This window comes from Macaca nemestrina, chromosome 19 (genome assembly GCF_043159975.1).
Source record: "Macaca nemestrina isolate mMacNem1 chromosome 19, mMacNem.hap1, whole genome shotgun sequence".
NCBI lineage: Eukaryota > Metazoa > Chordata > Mammalia > Primates > Cercopithecidae > Macaca > Macaca nemestrina.
The window spans coordinates 63,397,564-63,419,540 of NC_092143.1; the positions used below are offsets into that span (position 1 = coordinate 63,397,564).

Consider the following 21,977-nt stretch of genomic DNA (forward strand, 5'->3'; position numbering starts at 1 on the left):
TTTTACATAAATTATCTCATGTTAATCCCCATAACAGTACCATAATATTGAAATTGTTAACTTTAAGATAATGAAACTGGAAGGAAGAAGATTAAGTAATTTAATCAAGATCACATATCTTTTAAGTGGCAGAGGTAACCTCAAAGCTTATTTCTAATCCACTGTGCTATACTGTAAATATGTTTTGTTATACTCTAACAATTTTGGGGGCCCGTGGAGTTTAGAGCAATTGTTTTCTAGAGGATAATGACAGATTTTCAACTTTCTACACTTCCAAGTGTAAAATCCCAGCAGATCTCATCAATGAATAATCACTAATAATTTAAATATTTTTAAAGCATAATGTCAGAGATACATTCTTTTGAATGAAGGAATGACATTTGTATGCATGATAATGTGCATTGTCAAGCCATTGATCATATCAGTTTATATTTTCAAAATGAGCCAAAGCAATTGTAATTGGTATAATAAAGCCCAGCTGGTGAGCCAGTCTCTGGAATAACTCGGGACTAGCACAGCAGGGGCAGAGTGAAGAATGTATTTGGTAAGAAAGAAGTGATTTAGCATATGTCCTTTATTCCTTATATTTGTGACTGCGGTCACCAATACCTAATTTTATTTAAGGTAAAGCATCTTTGAATGTTCAGATGATTTATACTGGAAACTGTGTCCTCATAAACAAAAATAAAGGTAGATTAATCATGATGAATATAGAAAAGGAAGTAATTGATTCTTTGGTCTGAATTTTCCTCTGAGTTAATAGATTTCCCCTTCAGCAACAACACGGCAAAATAATAAGGAAGCATACAAGATAACTTAAGTACAGCTAGCATTGGCACTGCCAGTCACTAAGAGCTTATCTAGCATTTCCAGCACTCTTCATGAATGCTCCTTCTGCTCTGTGTTTAGAATAATAAAACCTTGTAGCTCTTCAAATGTTAACTTTGTCTTGGAGAAAAAAATCATAAATATAAATTTGCTGTAATGCAGAGTTCTCTCCTTTGCTTTTTGACATTTAAGAAAACTGTTACAAGGAAATCTATTCTGAGATAGATGTTCTACCTACTCCTAAAGGTAACAGTGCTTAACAATCATAAATATAATTTACTGTCCATATCATACACAATTTAAGACATTTTTTTTACCATAATATTTTTTTAAACATACCTCAAGGAATCCTGGTGATTTCATCAACCTTGAAATTAATTCCAAGGTGTTTAGAAAAATAAAAAATGCTCTAACATGACATCACAATCTTCTTATGCAAAAGCCTTTTTAGGCTCTTTTACTGCATGAAAGCTATAGACAAAATGAGTATGTGTATAAACACAATGAAAGCCTAATAAAACTGCAAATATCAGATGAAGGCATGAGGATACAACTTCACATAAAATTTATTTCATTCAGTAGATGTTGAATATACTGTATTTATGTCAATTTATCCAAAATTATATATAAATTACATCACAAAGTTAATGCAGTTGAATAGAAACCCAGTTCATTGTATTACTAGCATGAAAAGTAGACACTAAAAGATTAATTTCCAAATTGTTTTCATTCTCTTGAATGTCCGTTCCAATTGTTCTCTAGTCCTCCACCCCTTAATCAAAATTATAAATCATTATTTAACTTACTAAATATGTGGTATCTGTATTCCAATTCATTTTCACATCAGCTATATTTTTAACATAGGTGAATGACAACACAAATAAGAAGAGAGAGGCTATTTTCCACAATATCTATATGAATGGAGCATACTGTACAATATAGATACACAGTGGGGTCCAAAATTAGTGTAAATATACACACATACATACCTAATAAATATATGCACATATATGCGTATGTGTATATTAGGCATATGAGAGTTAGCATTCCTCAGAAGTCCATGGAATCTATCAAGCCAGAGACTCTGCTGAACCCCTTGAGCACTGAGACCCTAGAAAGACCACACTTCAGCAGTAACCGATTATTCTAATCCTAGAGGACAGAATACACTTGACCCCTTTCTGTACAAGTCTAACAACATCATGATGAGATAAAATTGATCCAGCGGTAAAATACCTACCTGCCAAAATAAAACTCAGTAATTTTTAAAGGAAACAAAGGGAGTCTTTAACCAAAAAAACATTGTAATGTCCAGTGTTCCTTAAAACATTACTAGACATTTTCTACACGTATCCTCAGTGATGGCCCCCAGTGATCTCTACCTTCTGATACTCATCGCACTGTGTAATCACCTCCCATTGAGTGTGGGCTCAGTTGGGCTTGGTGACTTGTTTTTAATAAATAGAATAAGGCAGAAGTAATGAGATGTCACACTTGAAATTAGATTATAAAATATTGTGACTTCCATCTTGGGTTCTCCTCCTCACCCGCTCTCACTCTCTGAGATCACTAGCTCTGACAGCATCCAGCAATCATATCATGTTAGTAGATGCAGAGGGCCATGTAGCAAGTAACCAAAGTGCTTGCTAACAGCCAAATGAGTGAACTTGGAAGTACATCTTCAGTCTCTTTAGATGACTGCAGCACAACTTGACTGCAGCACAACTTGACTGCAACCACATGAGACATCTTAAGCCACAGCAATCCAGCTAAACCACACCCAGATTTCTGACCCTCAGACACTGTATAAGATAGTAAGTAATCATTGCTTTAAACTGCTAAGTTTTAGGATAATTTTTATGCACCAACAGACAATTAATATGACATAAAGAAAACAAGAATTTATGGCCCATAACTAGGAGAAATCAGTTCATAGGAAAAGATACAAAGATAACACAGATTTTGAAATTAGTAAACAAATATTTTTAAATAACTATTGTAAATGCATATAGCATGTGGGATCTATAGATATAATGAGAAAATAAAGTGGTTAATGAGAGAAGAGAAAGAATTTCAGCAAAAAATAAAAACTATAAATAAAGAGAAACTGGCTCACCACTCTTGTGTGTGTGTTTGCGCACGCGTGCACGCACACGCATGTGTGTGTGTATAGTGTGGAGAGACAGGGAAAGAAAAAAATGATTAATATATGTTAATTATGCCTTTATCTAGATTGTAAACTTTTAGCAATTTCTTTACATTTGCCTTTAAACTTTTTAATAATTTTTATAATTCTTACATGATTAGTATGCATTTTAAAAATAGTTATTTTCACAATTTTGTTCTAATATCTCCTCAGTACACCAAGACTCCAAGATGATAGTTTTTGAATGTTGCAAAAATAGTACTGGGAAATCTCCAAAAATTTTCACTATGGAAAAGCTTATATAATTCCTTATTGTTTAATGAAATGAAATAGGTTTTTTAAGTATCAAAAATTGTAGCATATACTTAACTGAGTGAAAACCAGAGAACATATTTCAGATAAAGCTGGAATATATTTTAGTCATTTATAGCCACCATATTTTATGAATTCATAGGTTTTACCTTGTATTAAGTTATAAGACTTACATCTACAACGAATATCTATGTAACAGTGATTAGAAATTCATTTGCAAGATATTCAGGGATACCATTAAAAGAAAGAATTATGTTCTGCATTTCTTGGCAGGCAGGGCAAGCTCAGGCAAAACTGTGGAGGAGTCAGTTGATCTTTCCTGAACACAACCCTTCTTTTATACTCATTCACTGAAACTACCTCCCACATATTCATAGACTTTTCCATTGAATGATTAAGATTAAGATGTTCATTTGTATATAACCCCCAAATATGCATTTATAATATCATCACAGAAGACTGTGTTATGATATGTTGTAGAATAATGAACATAGGAGTCTGGATGTCTTTATAAATATTTTCACAATGTTAGGATATAGAGTGATTAATATGATTTCTTCATCGCAAGTACAATTTACATAATAATCTGATGAATTTCCTAAGAGGAAAATCAATGGCAGAGAACTCATTGATACAAGCTCTGGATTGCAAGTTATAGAAAACACACCCAACGAAGCAGGAGGGCCATATTGCCCCTTCATTCCTATAAGCTGCCTTCCTAAGTTATCTCTTGTCTACATCTTCCTGCCCCCTACGTAAGATCCAAGGAAAGGTCATCTATTTTCAAGAAGTGTAATACATATCATTATCTCTATGCAACATTCCTCGAAAATCATATTTCTGTGCCCTTTTAATTTCTCAAAAAATGAAAAAATGAAAACAAAACACTGCTTCACTTTTATCAGAAACTTTCACACTTTAAAATTTTATTCTATGAACAATAGTAGAAATGAAAAATGGGACAGAAATGATAGAAAAAACCTAACTCTAGTTCTGAAAACTTATATTCTCATAATCATGCAATTCCAAAATCAGTATTATGGTTACTTGCTGTTGCATTTTTTATGAATGTAATTATTTTAGTAAATTAAAATAATCTAAGTCAACAGATCACATGATATGTCCAAATAAATGAAGTGTTCTGGAATATAGCATTACTGTGCCCACAGTATAACTGATGATAAAGATAAAGAAAGACAAAGAAAAGTTGGAAGAGCAGTGGATTTATCTCTTTGGTAACAATTGCCAGAAACAATAACTTCTTGATAGATGAGAGATTTCCTACCAATTGCTACATTTATCCTTGGGAATTTTGACAGTGAAAATCAGATCGTTTCATTGGCTTTATAAGCTGGTCTAACATGCAATATATACTCAATCAACTTCATTATTAAAGTTGGACATTATAGAGTAGCAGAAAGATCAGTAGCTTCAGAATTACAATTCAGCTCTTTGTTTACACTAGACCTTCAAATTTACTGAATTATAATTTTACCTTCTATAAAATATGAATAATACAGAGTCCTCAGTTGTCTGCTGTAAAATGTTTGTACAATGCTTAACCCTGTGCTTAGTACAGGACTAGAAAGTTCTTAGCGAATGATCCAATATTATCATTGTTGTTGTCTTGGTGACTATGTAGTCATTTCTCATGATTCACAGTAGTATATTCTATAAAGTAACCACGAACAATAAATTAGTGAATACTAATTACTACTCCAAGGGAAAATACTGGGTTAGGTTCCTTTGAGCCACTGTTCACATTAACATCAGTGAAAATGCCATTTGCATTAAAAAGATTCATTTGCCAATGTCCTTGAAATATAAGCCATTATTAACAGTGTTGAAATCCTGCTCTTCCATATAACTCTTTTCCTGTATAACATGCAGCAGGTAAAATCTAACCCCATTATTAATGGATTTCATATTGTCAAATTCGCCTACTCACTAAATTTAAGCATAACCCCCAAATCCATGATCTCAGTGCTTTCACAGTCATTTGAGGACATGTGAAAAGAGGCAACAGACTTGTGTCACCTAATGGGCAAGTTCCCAGCTGAGCTTGAACAAGGTAACCCTCTGCCATCTTGTTTCAGTTCCCATACTTTAAATAACTGTCTATCCTTGTCATGGTCCATTTAGTGTCATGTTTTTGGCATTTTGTGCTTTTTGCTTGTGACTTCAACGTTTAAGATGGCTTCCAGGCATAGGGCTGAAGTGCCGCCTGGTGTTCCTGAGTACAAGAAGACTCTGAAGTGCCTCATGGAGAAAATATGTGTGTTAGGTTCACCCCTTTGTAGGCTTCAGGCTGTTCTAGGCAAGTACTTTATCTGGTCCAATCAGGAACCAGGGAAAACAACACAGGTTTGTTTGGCAATTTATAACACATTGGGAAAATCTGAGTTCATTCAATCTTCTTTTAAAAATCTAAAGTGAATGTTGTTTTCTTCATTTTACAGAGGAAGAAAATGAGAATTTGAACTGAAATGTTTCATAGTGATATTAATAACATTCTTTGGATAAAGGATTTTCTGATGAGAAAAGGAAGAAAATCAGGAATGTCTTCACAACACAATTTTTACCTGTAACCAGGCAAGATTTCAAATTTTAGATATTAGAGGTGTGTTAGATTGTAAGAGATCTTGGTAATCATCATGTTCAACTTCCTGCCCCAGTCAAGATTCTGTTTCTATATCTTCATTGATAGATGCTTCCAGTATTACTTGAATATCTAGGCTAAGAAGAAACATTTTTTATCAAAAGAAAATTCATTCAATTTTAAATCACTTACATATTCATAAAGTTATTTAAAGTGTAAACTGAAAAATGTTAATGCAAGCCATTCATCCCATTTTAATTTTTAGAGAAAACATGGCCTTGTTATTTCTTTTCACCTGACCTTTCCTCCTGTCATATGGTAGAAACTTCCAAATGCATTTCTAGTTCACTCCCAGACTATATTAGTCACTAGAAATAAAAGTGGAACAGAAGTTAATAACTTTGATACATTTAGAAAATTTAGTTTAAAAATCTTAATAATTGTAACTACAACTAAATCTATATTAAGTTTCAGCAATAAGTCAGAAGATTCGTCGAAGTCTTTTATTCATAGAAACAATTTTAACAACATTCTTTTCACTTTTTCTGCAAAGATTTACCTATACTACAAGTCTGATATATGAATCAAAGTTGCATCTAGATAGATCTTTGAAAATAGTTGACTACACGTAACAGAAAGGAAAGAAGAAAGGAAGGAAGGAGAGGAGGAAGGAAGGAAATATAGAAGTTATATTCTAAGTTGGAAGACTATATATTTTTAAAAGGACAGATAGTCATAATATGTAATGACCTTAATATATAAATACTTCTTCCATGTCAGTGAAAAGATAAAAAATAGTCAAAGATATGTGGCAAGTGGCCTCTAAGATGGCACCTAATATCCCACTTTCTGTTATTCATACCCTTATATGATTCTTTCCCCTTGAGTATGAACTCTACAAGATCACTCCCTTCTAATGAATAAAATGTATCAAAAGTGATAGATGTCACTTCCAAAATCAGATTAAAAATTCTGCCTTGAGCACACTCTCTTACTGTCTCTCTCACCCTTGAGGAAGCCAACTGCTGTGTCATGTGTACCTCTATGGCGATACACAGCAAATGACTGAGGCCTGACAACAGCCACATGAGGGGGCTTGGGAGCAGATTTCCTCCCCCAACAGTTGAATCTTCAGATTAGACAGTATCCTTCATGAAAACTTGACTGAAACCTCATGAGAAATCTTGAGCTAAAGCACCCAGATAAGCTGCACCCAGAATTTTGACCCACAGAAACTGAGAGGTAATAAATGTTTAAGTTGGTGAATTTGGGGATAATTTGTTACACAGCAGTAGGTAAGTATTACAGAATTATAATTATAATTAACACTACTGTACAGTTGATAAACATCAAAGAGGTGATTTACGGAAAAAACTGTTACCCAAGATTTATAAAAATATCTTTAACACCATTAGGAATTTGATAAAAATTGAAACAGTAATGACCACCTTTACAGCTCAAATTGAAATATGGAATAATTTAAAATTTTTATTTACTGAGTTTCCAAAAGAAATAGTGTTTGTGTTCATGTTTGTTTTGAAGTTTTCGAGATTTAAAAATTGAAAATGTTGATTTATTGAATGTCTAAAGGGAAGAGAACACAATACACACAAACATGTGTCCTCCCCCCTTGAGACACACATACATTTGTGTGTATCTGCATATTTGTGTTGAGGATTGATTGGGCCTTGCAATAGAAATGCACTATGTCTCATAAAAATAACTCAGAAATGTTTCAAGTTGTTCTCATTATCCTGTACACTACTTTAGGTCCTGTTTGTTTCTTGTGGCACCCAGGATTCAAAAATTATACGATTTGAGTTCAAGCTTCATCGCTATCATGAAGTTTATGAGCTTATATATAATTTTTCTTCCATAGCCTTAGCTCTTTTTCTCTATAAAGTGAACATACTACTCATAACTTTCTGTACAAGATACTAAAAATTATTGAGATGATGTATGTGAAAAATGCATTGTAAATAGCAAAACAGCATTGTCAGTAGCTCATTGTAAATGAGCAAAGTGATATGTACTTCTAAAGCGTTATTGTATTGTAAGGTCTCATGCCCCAAAGTATTTGTGGCTCTAGGGTAAAACTATAACCAGTGAAGGTAAACAGCCTGGTTTTACCCTCCACTGAGTTCTAAAACTAGTCAATTACAGCTCTTGTTTCTAATTTTGAGTGAGCAGAGAACCCTGAAATTCATTAAAGCTTAAAGGCATGCGGCCAAAGAATCCTATTTCTACACAACAAGCCTCATCCTATATGGTTCATCCTTCAGATTTATCCTAAAGATAAATATACGTATTTCAGTAAATTACAATTTTTAAAGAGTAGTCATATATTTGATCTTCACCAAAACTCTGTTAAAGGCAAGCGTTATTGTTTTTGTTTGACAAGTGAAGCAATTAAGGGAATAAGTGAGTTCTCTAATGTTACTTTCCCAATAAAACAGCTGGAACTCAAGAATTATGAATTCTAGGTCAGTATTCTTTGCTGTGTGTGTGTTTGTTTGTTTGTATTTTGGCAACAGTACTTATAATTTTGAAAAATTGAAGGTAACTCTATGTCCAAAAATCAGGGTGTTGGGTAAATCATGGTACATCAATAAAGTAGTATATTGCATAGCTATCCAAAGTGATAACAAAGAAAGACACAGGCAATTGCAGGTTAGGTACTTTTGCATGTATTTAATGATAATTGTAAGTATTTCTCCAGGAAAACAGGTGCAGGTCAAAAGGAATATGAGATCTAAAATAAAGTGCTACTATAACATTTTTACTTTTTTATTTTTTCCCATTTCCCATAATTATTATAACTTTAATATTTATACCCATAACTTTCCAAATTAGATGTTTTTCCAAAAATGCCTATTCTTGGCTCACTTTAAACTTTAGTAAACCATCTATCTATTCCACCTGTGCTTTGGCATTTAGCATTTAGAGAGAAAATACTTTGCAAAAGAAACTTTGCAAGAAATATTTCTCCGAAACAGCACAGTTCCCAGTAAAATGATCTGAAATTAGTCTTCTGAGAAAACATGTATGGAAATATCACATTAGAGGGGAAATGTTCTTTTTATGGTTAATCAAGTTGTTTCAATAGCTGAACTCAATGCAGATTTCAATGAAGAAATTGAAAACCTTGTTCTTAAACATCTATTATTTTTTATTTCACCATGGACCCTTCTTAATGGGTCTATATTTTTTCTACAAAGGTTATTCTATTCACAGGTAGATGTATTTCTGAATATGTTTAATCAGGGGATATCTTTTCTTCTTTCCATCTTTGTCATCCTTTCCACTCTGAGTGGCATTTCCCTGCCTAAAACTTCAAAGTTGACAGTATAAATAGCTATTAACCTTAAAATGGGGTTGACTGGTGCAACAGAATTCTAATCTAAAAGAAAGAAAGAAGAAAGAGAGAGAGAAAGAAGGAAAGAAAGAAAGAGAAAGAAAGAGAGAAAGAGAGAAAGAGAGAAAGAAAGAAAGAAAGAAAGAAAGAAAAAGAAAGAAAGAAAGAAAGAAAGAAAGAAAGAAAGAAAGAAAGAAAGAAAGAAAGAAAGAAAGAGAAAGAAAGAAAGAAAGAAAAGAGAAAGAAAGAGGGGAGGGAGGGAGAGAAAGAGGGAGGAAGGAGAGAAAGGAAGAAAAGAAAGAAAGAAAGAAAGAGAAAGAAAGAAAGAGAGAAAGAGAGAAAGAGAGAAAGAGAAAGAGAGAAAGAGAAAGAAAGAAAGAAAGAAAGAAAGAAAGAAAGAAAGAAAGAAAGAAAGAAAGAAAGAAAGAAAAGAAGGAAGGAAGGAAGGAAGGAAGGAAGGAAGGAAGGAAGGAAGGAAGGAAGGAAGGAAGGAAGGAAGGAAGGAAACAGAACAAAAGGCAGGCTTTTGGATGAGTGAAGAGGGATTCCATCTGCAGTCTATCTTTGAGATGTTCATTTCATTGTATTGCCTTGGCTTTTAAAACATCTACATGGATAGTGATAAGCAAACATAAGGAAAAACAAATCGTAGACAGCTTCATGTGCCCTTGACATAGACATTACCTGATTTTGCAGCTCACATAAGAGCTGATAGAAGAGAACATTTTTTTAATTAAAATTTAAAAAATGAAGTAAGTCCTTTAAAAAATTCTGAATATAAACTGTTCACCCAATTTAAAAAGTTCATTTACCTTCAGTTGACGATGTAGAAAAGGACAGATAATTGCCGCTGTCTATGTCAACCTTCTCAAGAGCTTTCCCAAATCAAAAAGCATTCAGAAATTTTTTTCGGCCTGCAAAATTTTCCTTAACTGCACTCACACTTATTAAAACCACTCCCTGAGCATTTTCACCCGCTCTTACAGCCCTCTATATCATTAAGTAAAAGCCTAGCAACCATTTCCCTGCAAAGATAATAATTTTTTTTCTCACCAACAAAAATTTTCATCAAAATCAAAATGAAGGACAGTGGAAAGCTGTCTAACAGAATGCTAAATTTCCTTCAGGGCTATATCAAGATGATATTAAAATAGCCACCCATGGTAATATTATCTTCGTTTTTCACTGTATATGCCACGTAACTGATTTTGTACAGATTTTGGCAGAGATGATAATTTGCTTTGGTGTCATGTCAGTATAGTGCACGTTTAATATCAGATTTTTTCAAAGTTCTGTTTTACCACTGCTATGCTTTGTCCATGAGGTCTAAAGCTTATTTTTCATGTTTAAGCCATAGAGAGAACATACTAGGAAGAAGTCATAAATAAATAACTAAAGAAACAAATAGTTTCCCATATTGCTTGATATGCTTTCATCTCCATCCTGACATCCCACACTGACGAGAAAGTTTCTGCAGTGGTAGGCTTTGTCTGTAGGGTTAGTTGCTCTTTATTTTGTATTTGTTATGCTGGGGGGAGGGGTTCTCATCCTGGGAATTTCATGTATTTTCCCCTTCTGGCAATACTAATAGACTGAAGCTGACAAACATCTATTGTTAAAATCAGAAGTTGCAGACTTCAATTCAGTGCCAGGACTTATTCGGAAAGACATTTCTTTCCTAATAATGGTACCCTCATTTGTATTTCCCACATCAATTTGGTAATTAAATGAAGCCAGGAAATTCTGGAATTCCTCGTACTGCAAATTATAAACTTTAAAAACAACCAGGACACATCCCAGTGGCCTCAAAACTGCCCTGGGTTCAGTTGTCACTGTGTGCAGTTTTATCCTCCAATATTCACTGCCAAGTAGACTCCTGCTGAGGCTTGACGGAGTCCTCTGGGTATCTGTGTGAGCAGCAACACTTAAAATTCACACTCTGTACTCCTCAGCATTGGCCATTGCTGGAGACTGTTTTCAGACCAGAGAATGCAGCACACTAGAACAATAGAACATTTTCTCCTCCATCTGAACTGAAAATGAAATCTGAAAGGAACTTTGTTTCTCATTTTCCAGTGAGATTTTATAACCAGGCCATTTCTAAGACTTCTTAGCAATGTCTTTAATTGGAGGCAAAACTCTTGACAACAAAGCCAAACTTTTGAGGTGCTGTTGAGAAACAGAGCCACAAACCATTCCAGTGCAGTGTCTTGGGTAATTTATGAGATGAGGGTGGTGATAGTGGGAATGATGGTGATAATGTCAGTCAAAGTATTTATTGATTTTTTTTTTTTCTGGAGATAGCAGTTAAGCAAAGTGAGCAGCTCTATTTAACATATGATCAGAATTCCCTCTATAAATGATTTTCAGGGAGAATCAACACATTCTATGCTTTTTTTTTTTGGTAAGACAGTCTATTTTGAAGTAGAAAGTTTCCTTAGGTACTTTCTATAATAGCAGTGTAGCATCTTACAAAATAATTTCTAGATCTAATACCATACAGGAAGCACAGTCAGAGACAGTTGAGAATGGAGTGTCCAGCATTTTCTAAAGATGATAAGCAAAAGGCCTGTGGCAACCTTGGTGGAAAAGTTCATTGAATAAATTTCCATTTGAAAGGCAGTTCAATATGGTAGATCCATAGAGTTACCTTACATTGTAATTACAATGTAAAAGTCAAGAGATTGTTTAACAAAACAAACAAATAAAACAAATAAACCTTACCTCCACTCTCAAAAATAGAAGCATGCATTTTGGAGACTCTATTGCTTATCCGGAGATCAACAAAAATTATAATTCTTCAGCCTAATTTTGTCCTCACCTGAGTCCATAGCAATTTTTTATATGTAACAGCAAAAATTATAATTCTTCAGCTTAATTTTGTCCTCACCCGAGTCCATAGCAATTTTTTATATGTAAACTGTAGCTTTTATTAACACTTCCTGGGGCCAAGAAGAGTTCATAAGTTGTTCTTTAAGGTGTTCTGAGGGCCAGTGGCAGTCGTTTGGGCTGTGGACCAAGTACAGTTTTGCAGAGTAACCTACGCTACTTCTGCATAATCAGGAGCTGCCAAAACGATGTCTCCTACCTGCAGGATAAATGTCACATTGCAAGATCATCAGCAGGCTCCTTCCTTAGAGTCCAGCTGTTGAGTGGGCTCTTTCTGGTAGCAGCATGGAACAGGACGCAGGCGATGCCAGAGATGATTAAAGAAAGGAAGTACCAAGAGAAGAAATACACAACAGCTGGAAAATGTGCAAGAGGCCTTTAGAGACGGTGTGCAAGTCTTTTGAGAAGGTATCTTAATAAAAAACACATAGCTGAGCTTGGAACCCTAAAAGGAATGAAAGAATAAAAGACCACGGCAACAATTTAAACTCCCTTTCGAGAACTATGTCAAAAAAGCCTATCAGGAAATAGGAGATATTTGAAGAGAAGATGTTTGTGGGTTGTTTTTTTTTTCCCCTACTTTCAAGGCCTCCTACAACTTTAAACTTAATGTTTTCACACCATTATGAAAGTGCCTAATTGCTTCCCTTCAGCAAGAGAGAAGCCTGGTGCCTTTAGAATGTGAAAGTGGGAGGCCCCCAAGAACTTCAGATGAAGGGACTGGTGAAGAGTCACATAATATACACCTAAGTACACAGAACATGAGATATGCAGTGTGACCTCATCAACAGAGCCCCTACTGAGAAGTCAGAATACCAATGCATCTACACACCTCAGCCTGGGGCTGGCATCCTGCAGAGATATGAACAAGAGAAAGAGAAAACAGAACAAAAACAAAACAACCTTAAAACTCTTTAAAATAACTCTGGTTCACTTTTTAAATTGTATTCATTTATTCTTTCTTTCTTTTGCTAAAAAGTTGTCCTCAACATTTGCCAAGCGTGGTATGTTTCTCAACTTAGTTTTGCCACATGACTGAGTCTTTAGTATCGCTTAATGGGCTGGCAGATCATACGGATAGTCAACTCAACTAACTGTAGCCAAAGGTAGACACATCAGGACATCTAATGTTCACAGTGGGGTTGAATGTAATCTGGTTTCTAACCTGTAGGTGCAAACATTAGGAGTTTCTGAGCAAAATCTCCTCCTAGTTGAATGGTTTAATCTCCTGTCACAGGAACCTCAAATATCGGTGTCTATGTCCGAATACTTTTCTCTGCCTGACACCCTCTTTCTGTCTCATCTAAAATTTTGTCAGTGGAAAGTGTGACATTAGCTCTTGTGTAACTTAGCACATCTACTTGGCTCAGAGTTAATTTGGATACCATAGTAATTGTTGGTTGAGGTATGACTAAGGCCTAGACAGTTTTGATTTCTAGATCAAGTAATCGACCCAGTATGCAGCTGTTTGCAGACTTGCCCCAGCCAGGCAGAGGGGTGGAAATGCAAATCTTCTCAATCAGAAAAGTTTAGTGTGATTACTCAAAAGAAGGAAAACTAAGAATAGGTTCTGCAATCCAGGTGGCACCCTGCAAGTTACATACTCTTCACCATGTTTTTAATACGCATGATAAAAATAGCTTTTCTTTTATTTCTTTAATAAGCCAGATTGATTCAGGGACTTAGAATGTCTCTCAACTGTATGTCAGAAGTCCCACTTGTTAAATTTTGCTCAAAACCAAAACATCTGGGACATTCAAATGTTGAAATATTATCTACTATGGAGTTGGAACTCTAGAAAAAGTATTGCTTCAATCTGTCCCTTGTTTCTGTGTACTCATTTTTCATTAAAAGGGATAGCAAGTGCCCTGAGCTAAACATTATAGACTGGCAGTTTTTCAATTCCTGGACACAAAGCCACAATATAAGACAGTGATAAACAGAAGGACAAATAAAGAGGGGTTGGGCAATACTATGCTATGTTGCTTTTTCTTTAATAATGGAGTGGCAAAGGTAGGTATGCAGAGTATAATCTAGCTGGTCTCCAAAAGGAAGGAAGATGGCCTGTGAGAATGACCTATGGAGTGGGAAATCTAGCCCTAGCTTTAATTTCTTGTGTGTATATGACTCTTTATATGCAATGAATTTTTATTTTAGCCATTGATACGGTTTGGCTGTGTCTCCACCCAAATCTCATCTTGAAGTTTAGTTCACATAATCCCCACATGTCACAGGAGGGACACAGTAGGAGGTAATTGAATCATGGGGAAGGTTGCCTTCATGCTGTTTTTGTGACAGTGAGTTCTCACAAGATCTGATAGTTTTATAAGGCGTTTCTTCCCCTTCGCTCTCATTCTTCTCCTTCCTGCTGCCATGTGAAGAAGGATATGTTTACTTCCCCTTCCACCATGATTATAAGTTTCCTGAGGCCTCCCCAGCCCTATGGAACTGTAAGTCAATTAACCCTCTTTCTTTTATAAATTCCCAGTCTCAGGTATGTCTTTATTAGCAGTGTGAAAACAGACTAATACAGCCATTATCTCACCTTCAGTTTTGAATCTAATGTAATTTCTGCCTACTGGTGGTAGGAAGTACCAGCACTCCAGAACATTTTGTGACACGAATAAAAGCAGAGATTTCCCTAACCACTTCAACTCACTAAACCTGAAAGTTTCAAACACCCCAGCCCACCAACACATAATCTATATGCCATGCTCCTCAAATATAATAAAACTGAACAGGTGGGGTTAAAAACTTAACTCTTTAAGCCTGGGCTTTCAATGTTTTCTTACTGTTTTCAACTGTTTCAGTGTTTAAGTTAGCCTTAACTGAAACAGTCAAGTCAAATCCAAATTATTGATTTAAAAAAAATATAACAGTAGAATGGAAAAATCTCAAGAGTGGCAATTCTAGTTTGGGGAAGGAGAAAGGAAAGCACTTTCCATTTGAAGACATAAAGAATCATAAGCAAAGATCTAAAAATCCTGCAGTAAAGATATCACTTACATATACTGATATATATTACCCATAAAATTAGTCATGTGTTATTATGCAAAATGCTGTGTTCTTTCTGAGAAGATTCTTCAGTAAGCTTGATCAAGAATATTAAATATGAATATAAGGAAAAAATCATTTAACATTGTTGAAAAGTAATTAAAAATATATTTCACCATATGTTTCTCTGTCGTTAGTTCACTTCAGAAAAACAAATTCCTAACACATTCATTATTCCCCATCATTTGTAAAAGAGACCTAATGTTCACATATGGCACTAAAGCCACGTAGATAAAATGAATCAGCTCTGAAAAGAATTTCAAGAAATTTATTTGTCTGAATTCAAAGAATTATATGAAATGACTTAATGTGGAAATTCTTTCCCCTTTCATAAGAAAACTGTTGGTAAGTTTCATTTCCACATATGGCTTATTCAGACTATACTGGTTGAAGGCCATGGTTAATGGACTGAATTTGGGTCTCCTCAAAATTCAAAATTACTAATACTCAATGTGATAGTACATGGAGGTGGGCCTTGGGTAGGTGATTAGTGCTAAATGAGGTCATGTTGGTGCGTCCCCATGATGGGGTTTGTGTCCTTAAAAGAAAAGAAAGACACTAAAGCTCCCTTTCTCTCTGCCATGTGAGAATATAATGAGAAGTCAACAGTCTGCAACCCAGAAAAGGGCCCTCACCAAGAACCCAACTATGCTGGTACTCTGATCTGAGACTTCCCTTTTCCAGAACTGTAAGAAATAAATGTCTGTTGTTGAAGCCGCCAGTCTATGGTCATTTGTTACAGCAGCCCGAGCTGGCTAAGATAGTCATTTAGAAGGCGCACAGTCTATACTACCCATTTAATGATGTCAGTATGAGAGTTTTCCATTTAATTAAAAATGGTTCATCAAACACAGAGTTTTCACTTAAAATCCTGGATAGTGCCTTTACGGAGATGCTCATTTTAGATTATTCAACATGATTTTTTAATTCATGGAAAATATTCAAAAAAAGTATACTTCTTTAGGTAACAATGAAGCTTCAAATTCACAGAATATAATGTTAGCCAGATAAATCACGTAATCAGAGAAAATATGAAATGAGGGATTGTTTTACAAATAATAACATAATACAAAACTTTTTTTTTTTCTTTGAAATGGAGTCTTGCACTGTCGCCTGGGCTAAAGTGCAGTAGTGCGATCTCAGCTCACTGCAACCTCCACCTCCTGGGTTCAAGCTATTTTCCTGCCTCAGCCTCCTAAAAGCTTTCTTTTTTAAATAATTTTCAACTTTTATTTCATAATTTCAACTTGGGGTACATTTGCAGGTTTGTTATCCGAGTATATTGCATGTTGCTGAGATTTGGAGTACAGATCCTGTCACCCGGGTAGTAAGCATAATTCCCAATGGGCTGTTTTTCAACCCACACCATCCTCCCTCCCTTCTCCCTATAGTAGTCACCAGTGTCTATTATTCTCATCTGTATATCCATGTGTACTCAGTGTTTAGCTCCCACTTATAAGTGAGGACATGCAGTATTTGGTTTTCTGTTCCAGACTTAGTTTGCTTAGGATAATGGCCTCCAGCTACATCCTTGTTGCCACATAGAACATGACTTTGTTCTTTTTTATGGCTGCATGATATTCCATGATATATATGTGTACCACATTTTCTTGATCCAATCTACAGTTGATGGGCACCCAAATTGATTCCATGTCTTTACTATTATGAATAGCACAGCAATGAACATATGACTGCATGTGTCTTTTTGGTAGAATGATTTATTTTCTTTTGGGTATAGACCCAGAAAGGGGATTGCTGGATTTAATAGTAGCTCTGTTTTAAGTTCTTTGAGAAATCTCCAAACTGCTTTCCACAGTGGTTGAACTAATTTACATTCTCACCAGCAGTGTATAAGCCTTCCCTTTTCTCAATAACCTCAGCAACATTTGTTATGCTTTTACTTTTTAATAATAGCCATTCTGACTGCTGTGAGGTGGTATCTCATTGTGGTTTTGATTTGCATTTCTCTGACGATTAGTGATGATAAGCATTTTTTATATGTTTATTGGTCATTTTGCATGTCGTCTTTTGAGAAGTGCCTGTTCATGTCCTTTGCCCATTTTAAAGCTTTCTGAATGGATGTAACATCTCCCATATTGTAAGGACCAATACTTCATAATTAAAGAGCCTGTGCCATATTCTTTGGATGGCATTTTGGCTTTCACATTGCTGTGGCTTTAATGGACCCTTGTCCAACTTGCCTTCTGTTCCTCAGATTCATTCCTGGAATTAGGTTCCAAGAAGATAGAGTCCAAATTCTAATCCTGCTGTATTCTGATCTTGGATCAATAAATATGGCAGAGAAGGGAAAATATATTTTATTGAAACATGGGCAGAATGACCACTTCCCTCAAAAAGTACATACAAATAAATAATTAAAATATATATATATAATATATATTATATATATATATATAATATATATATTTAGTAAATTAGTAAAAACCCTAATACAGATAATACTGTTTTGGATATAAAATACTAAGGCATGAAATCAGGTTGATACTATCCTTTATTACCACAAAATTTTTTTTTGTAAATTACAAAAATTAAAAAAAGACAGTAACTCTATATCTTTCTCTTTAAAGGTTCTTCTTCTTGGACTCTTATTTTCCCAGGTTCTAAAGAAGAAAATTACATAGGTGGTACCATTGTGCAAAGAATAAGACCCTGGTCCTCCTAGTGGATTCTAGCTCACAGATTGGCACATAGTTTGGGATGGAGTTCAGCATTGCTTATCCCCTCACCAGATAATTTTTTTTTTTTAATGTTTTGTTTTGTTTTCTTTCTTTTTTTTTTTTTTTTCCAATACACAACTCTGTAACGGTGTTGGAAGAATGGACAGATGGATAGATGTATAGATGATAAACAGATGTAGATGGGTGTATAGGTGGATGGATATATATTATGTGTCTTTTAAGGTAGGAAGTTTTCAAGAAAGAAATACAAAAGAGAAAAAGTTTGTTGTACAATTTTTTTTCATAGAAAACACAATGCCAAATGATGATGTCCTTTCTAGAAGTCAGAGCATCAACAATAAACCTTAATTATCCATGTAGGGATCCATGCCGCCATTTCCCCAATTGCCCTGACTTACATTTTCTTTCACTCTCAACATCAGCAAGATGGCTGGGAATAAAGCTAGAGAAATAAATGACTAACTGATTCTGCTTCCGGATGTATCTGAAATCTAACCCCTTCTTATTACTTCCACCATTAATCACACTAATCCAAACCACCAAGGCCACTTCCTTTCAGTACTGCAGAAGGCTTTATTTTTTTTTGTCTCCTTTGGTATTTCACTACATTTTACACTCAATCTAACAGTCAAATTATCCATTTAAAACACAAAATATATTGTCAGTCCTTGGTCAACGCCCCCCTGTCCCCCAATGGTCTTCTACAACATCTAGAATAAAGCCTAAACTTTTTTATTGTGGCTTCTCAGGCCCACCATGGTCTGGCTACTGGGTACATCCCCATATCATACAGGTATTACCTCTTCCTTGTTCTCTCTGTCCCAGACACACTGGCCTATTGGCTGTGTCTGTTATATAATCAGCACAATGCAGGGCCTTTTCACATTGCCTGAGGTGCTTTCCTTTCCCTGATGTAGTGTTTGTCCAGACCCTTTCTCATTCTACTCTCTGACTCCACTCAGGTCTCTGCGCAAATGTCACTTCCTCACAACACCTTCTTTGATCCGTCTATCTAAAATAGACACCCCCACTCTTCCCTGCTTTATTTTTTACAGAATATGTATTATATTATATTATCTGGGTTTTTTTTAATCTCCTACAATTTAAAATGATTTTCATAAGTAAACAGAACCCTATCTGTCTTGTCTTACACACTTATCAGCTACAAACATGACCTGTTCCTAAATTAATTATAATTATAATTAATTATAAATTATATAAATTAGTAATAAATTTATAAATTAATGAATGAAAAGGACATTATATAAAATATAATTATAAGAACCTTTTATTAATTTCTGCAGAGCAGAATATATTATTCCCCCACTGAAAGAGGCAGTAGGCCCCAAGTAGATTATAAAATATATTGGATAAAGAAATGACAAAAGCCTATTTTCTAGAAAAAATAACACAATTTTTCACTCATTTTATGGGATAGAGGTAAAGATAGGAATATGAATTTGAATACGTGTGGGAGCATTTCATTCCAATGAAAATTGTTTATCTCTTATGTAAGCTCCAGTTGATCTTTGTTTGCCAACTCAAGAAAAAAATTAAAATGAAGATAAAATTTTAAAAATATGGTGAAATAAAGGGATAGGGACTAACCAAGAAGTATAATTGAATTGATCCAACGATCTGAATAGAGTCAAAAAGAAATTATTTTTTCATTCAAGCCCTACTTATAATGAGCACTGTTGAAACATCATTTCCTTACCATATTCATGTCTCACATATGAATTGAACTGCAAATATGTCCCCTGCATTAAAGTTTTCATTTTAGTCAGCTATGGGGAAGAGCCAGGTTTTTCCTCATGTCTCTGGATGATTTTAATAAAAACCAAATGAAAAATAATACTACTGAACATCCATTTTTCTCTAACCACGTCCAATTTATAGAAAATTCTATATTTTATCAAAAATATTACAAGAATCTGTGAGTTGGTAATCAACCCTTCTTCACCATTCTATTATTGACTACTTCCTCTCTCTAACCCTGTACATTTAATAAAAAGTTTATTTCCTGAGTATGAAAATTGGATGTGACCTTAAAATGATATGATCTAAAAAAAAAATTAATTTTGAACTCAAAATGAAATACACAGTAATGTTTCTGACTGTATCCCTTAGCCTCTCTTTACTTCTGTATTAGTCAGGGTATTAATAGTCTATGCTGCGATATCAAATATCTCCAAAATTGCAGTGACTTGACGAAACAAGCATTTATATCGCGCGCATACGATTGTCAAAATGTATTGATGGATGGCTTCTCTCTCCCCAGTGTGGGACCAAGGTTGATGGAGGCTTCGTAATGTTAAAGATGCACATTCTCTACATATGGTCTTTGTGACCAAGGAAAACAGAACTGAGTCATCATACCAGTTACTTATTTTTTTTTTTTTTTTTTGAGACAAAGTCTTACTCTGTCACCAGGCTACAGCCTCAACCTCCCAGATCCCAGTGATCCCCCCACCTCATTCTCCCAAGTAGCTGGTACCACAGGTGTGTGCCACCACACCCAGTTAATTTTTAAATTTTTTGTCAAGACAGGGTGTCACTATGTTGTCCAGGCTGGTCTTGAATTCCTGGAATCAAGTGACCCTCTTGCCCTGGCCTCCAAAAGTACTGGGATTACAGATATGAACCACAGTGCCTAATCTCAGTTTTTAATATATAAATAACTAGATATTTGTTTCCTCTGACTGCCAAAACAAATTACCACCCACTTGGTGACTTAATACAACAGAAATGTATACTCTCACAGTTCGGATTATTAGAAGTATAAAAAGAAGGTGTTGACAGGATTTTTTCCTTCTGGAGGGTTTGATGGGAAACTAGGTCTGTATCTTTCTTTTAGCCTCTTAGCCTCTGGTGGTTTGCCAATAATCCTTGGCTTTCTTTACTTGTAACTGAGTAACTCCAAAGTCAGCCTCTGTCTTCACATGGCCTTCCCCCTCTGTTTGTTGGGATCTCAAATCACCTTTCATTTTCTATTTTTTTTTATATATATATATTTTTTAAATATTTCTTTATAATATTCTTTTTTTCAACTTTTATTTTAAGTTCAGGGGTACATGAGCAGGATGGGCATGTTTGTTACGTAGGTAAATGTGTGCTATGCATTTACTGCACAGATCATCCCAGCATCCATTAGCTATCCTTCCTATTGATATCCCTCCTCCAACCTCCCCCCACCACAGGTGCCCAGTGTGTGTTGTTTTCCCCTGCATATGTCCATGTGTTCTCATCCTTCAGCTCTCACTTATAAGTGAGAACATGTGGTATTTGGTTTTCCCTTCATGTGTTAGTTTACAGAGGTTGATGGCTTCCAACTCCATCCACGTCCCTGCAAAGGAAATGACATTGTTCCTTTTTAAGTATTCTATGGTGTGTATGTACCACATTTTCTTTATCCATTCCATCACTGATAGGCATTTATGTTGATTCCATTACTTCACTATTGTAAATAGTGCTACAATGAACATACATATGCATGTATCTTTATAATAGAATGATTTATAGTCATTTGGGTATATACCCAGTAATGGGATTGCTGGGGCAAACTTTTATATTATGTTATATGTTATATATGACCATATAAAAATATATATATAAATTTATATATATAAATTTATTTTATATATAAATAATATATTTTATATATATAAATTATATATTTTATATATATAAATTATATATTATAAAAAAATATATATAAATTTATATATAAATTTATTTTATATATATAAATTATATATTTTTATATAAATAATATATAAAATATATATAATTTATAAAATATATATTTTTAAAATATATAAATATATTTATATATATAAATTATATATATACTTTATATATATATAAAAATCCAGGATTATCTCATCCTGAGATCCCTAACTCAATTACATCTACATAGGCCTTATTTTAAAATGAGGTCACATTCACAGATACACAATGAGGACTTGGAGATAGCTTCAGGGGACACTATTCAATTTATTACAGTGACACATACAGCTTCCACTTTCAGCTCATCAATCCCAAGTTAACTTCAAAGGAGGCAGAAGGTCTTTCCATGTGCCCAACAAAAATAGA

At 34.6% G+C, this 21,977-nt stretch overlaps 1 long non-coding RNA gene across 17 annotated transcripts in view; it reads right to left on the minus strand.

The window, feature by feature from the left end:
• Window positions 1-21,977, minus strand: part of LOC105465505 (uncharacterized) — a 327,965-nt gene that overhangs the window by 121,613 nt on the left and 184,375 nt on the right. For 14 of the 17 annotated variants that reach the window (XR_011616999.1, XR_011616994.1, XR_011616992.1 and 11 more), the window contains 2 exons: window positions 6,186-6,253; window positions 5,869-6,022 (listed from right to left, as the gene is read on the minus strand). This is a non-coding gene — a long non-coding RNA (uncharacterized lncRNA). The remainder of the gene's footprint in view (window positions 1-5,868; window positions 6,023-6,185; window positions 6,254-21,977) is intronic. The other 3 variants (XR_011617002.1, XR_011616996.1, XR_011617004.1) reach the window with 2 other exon arrangements.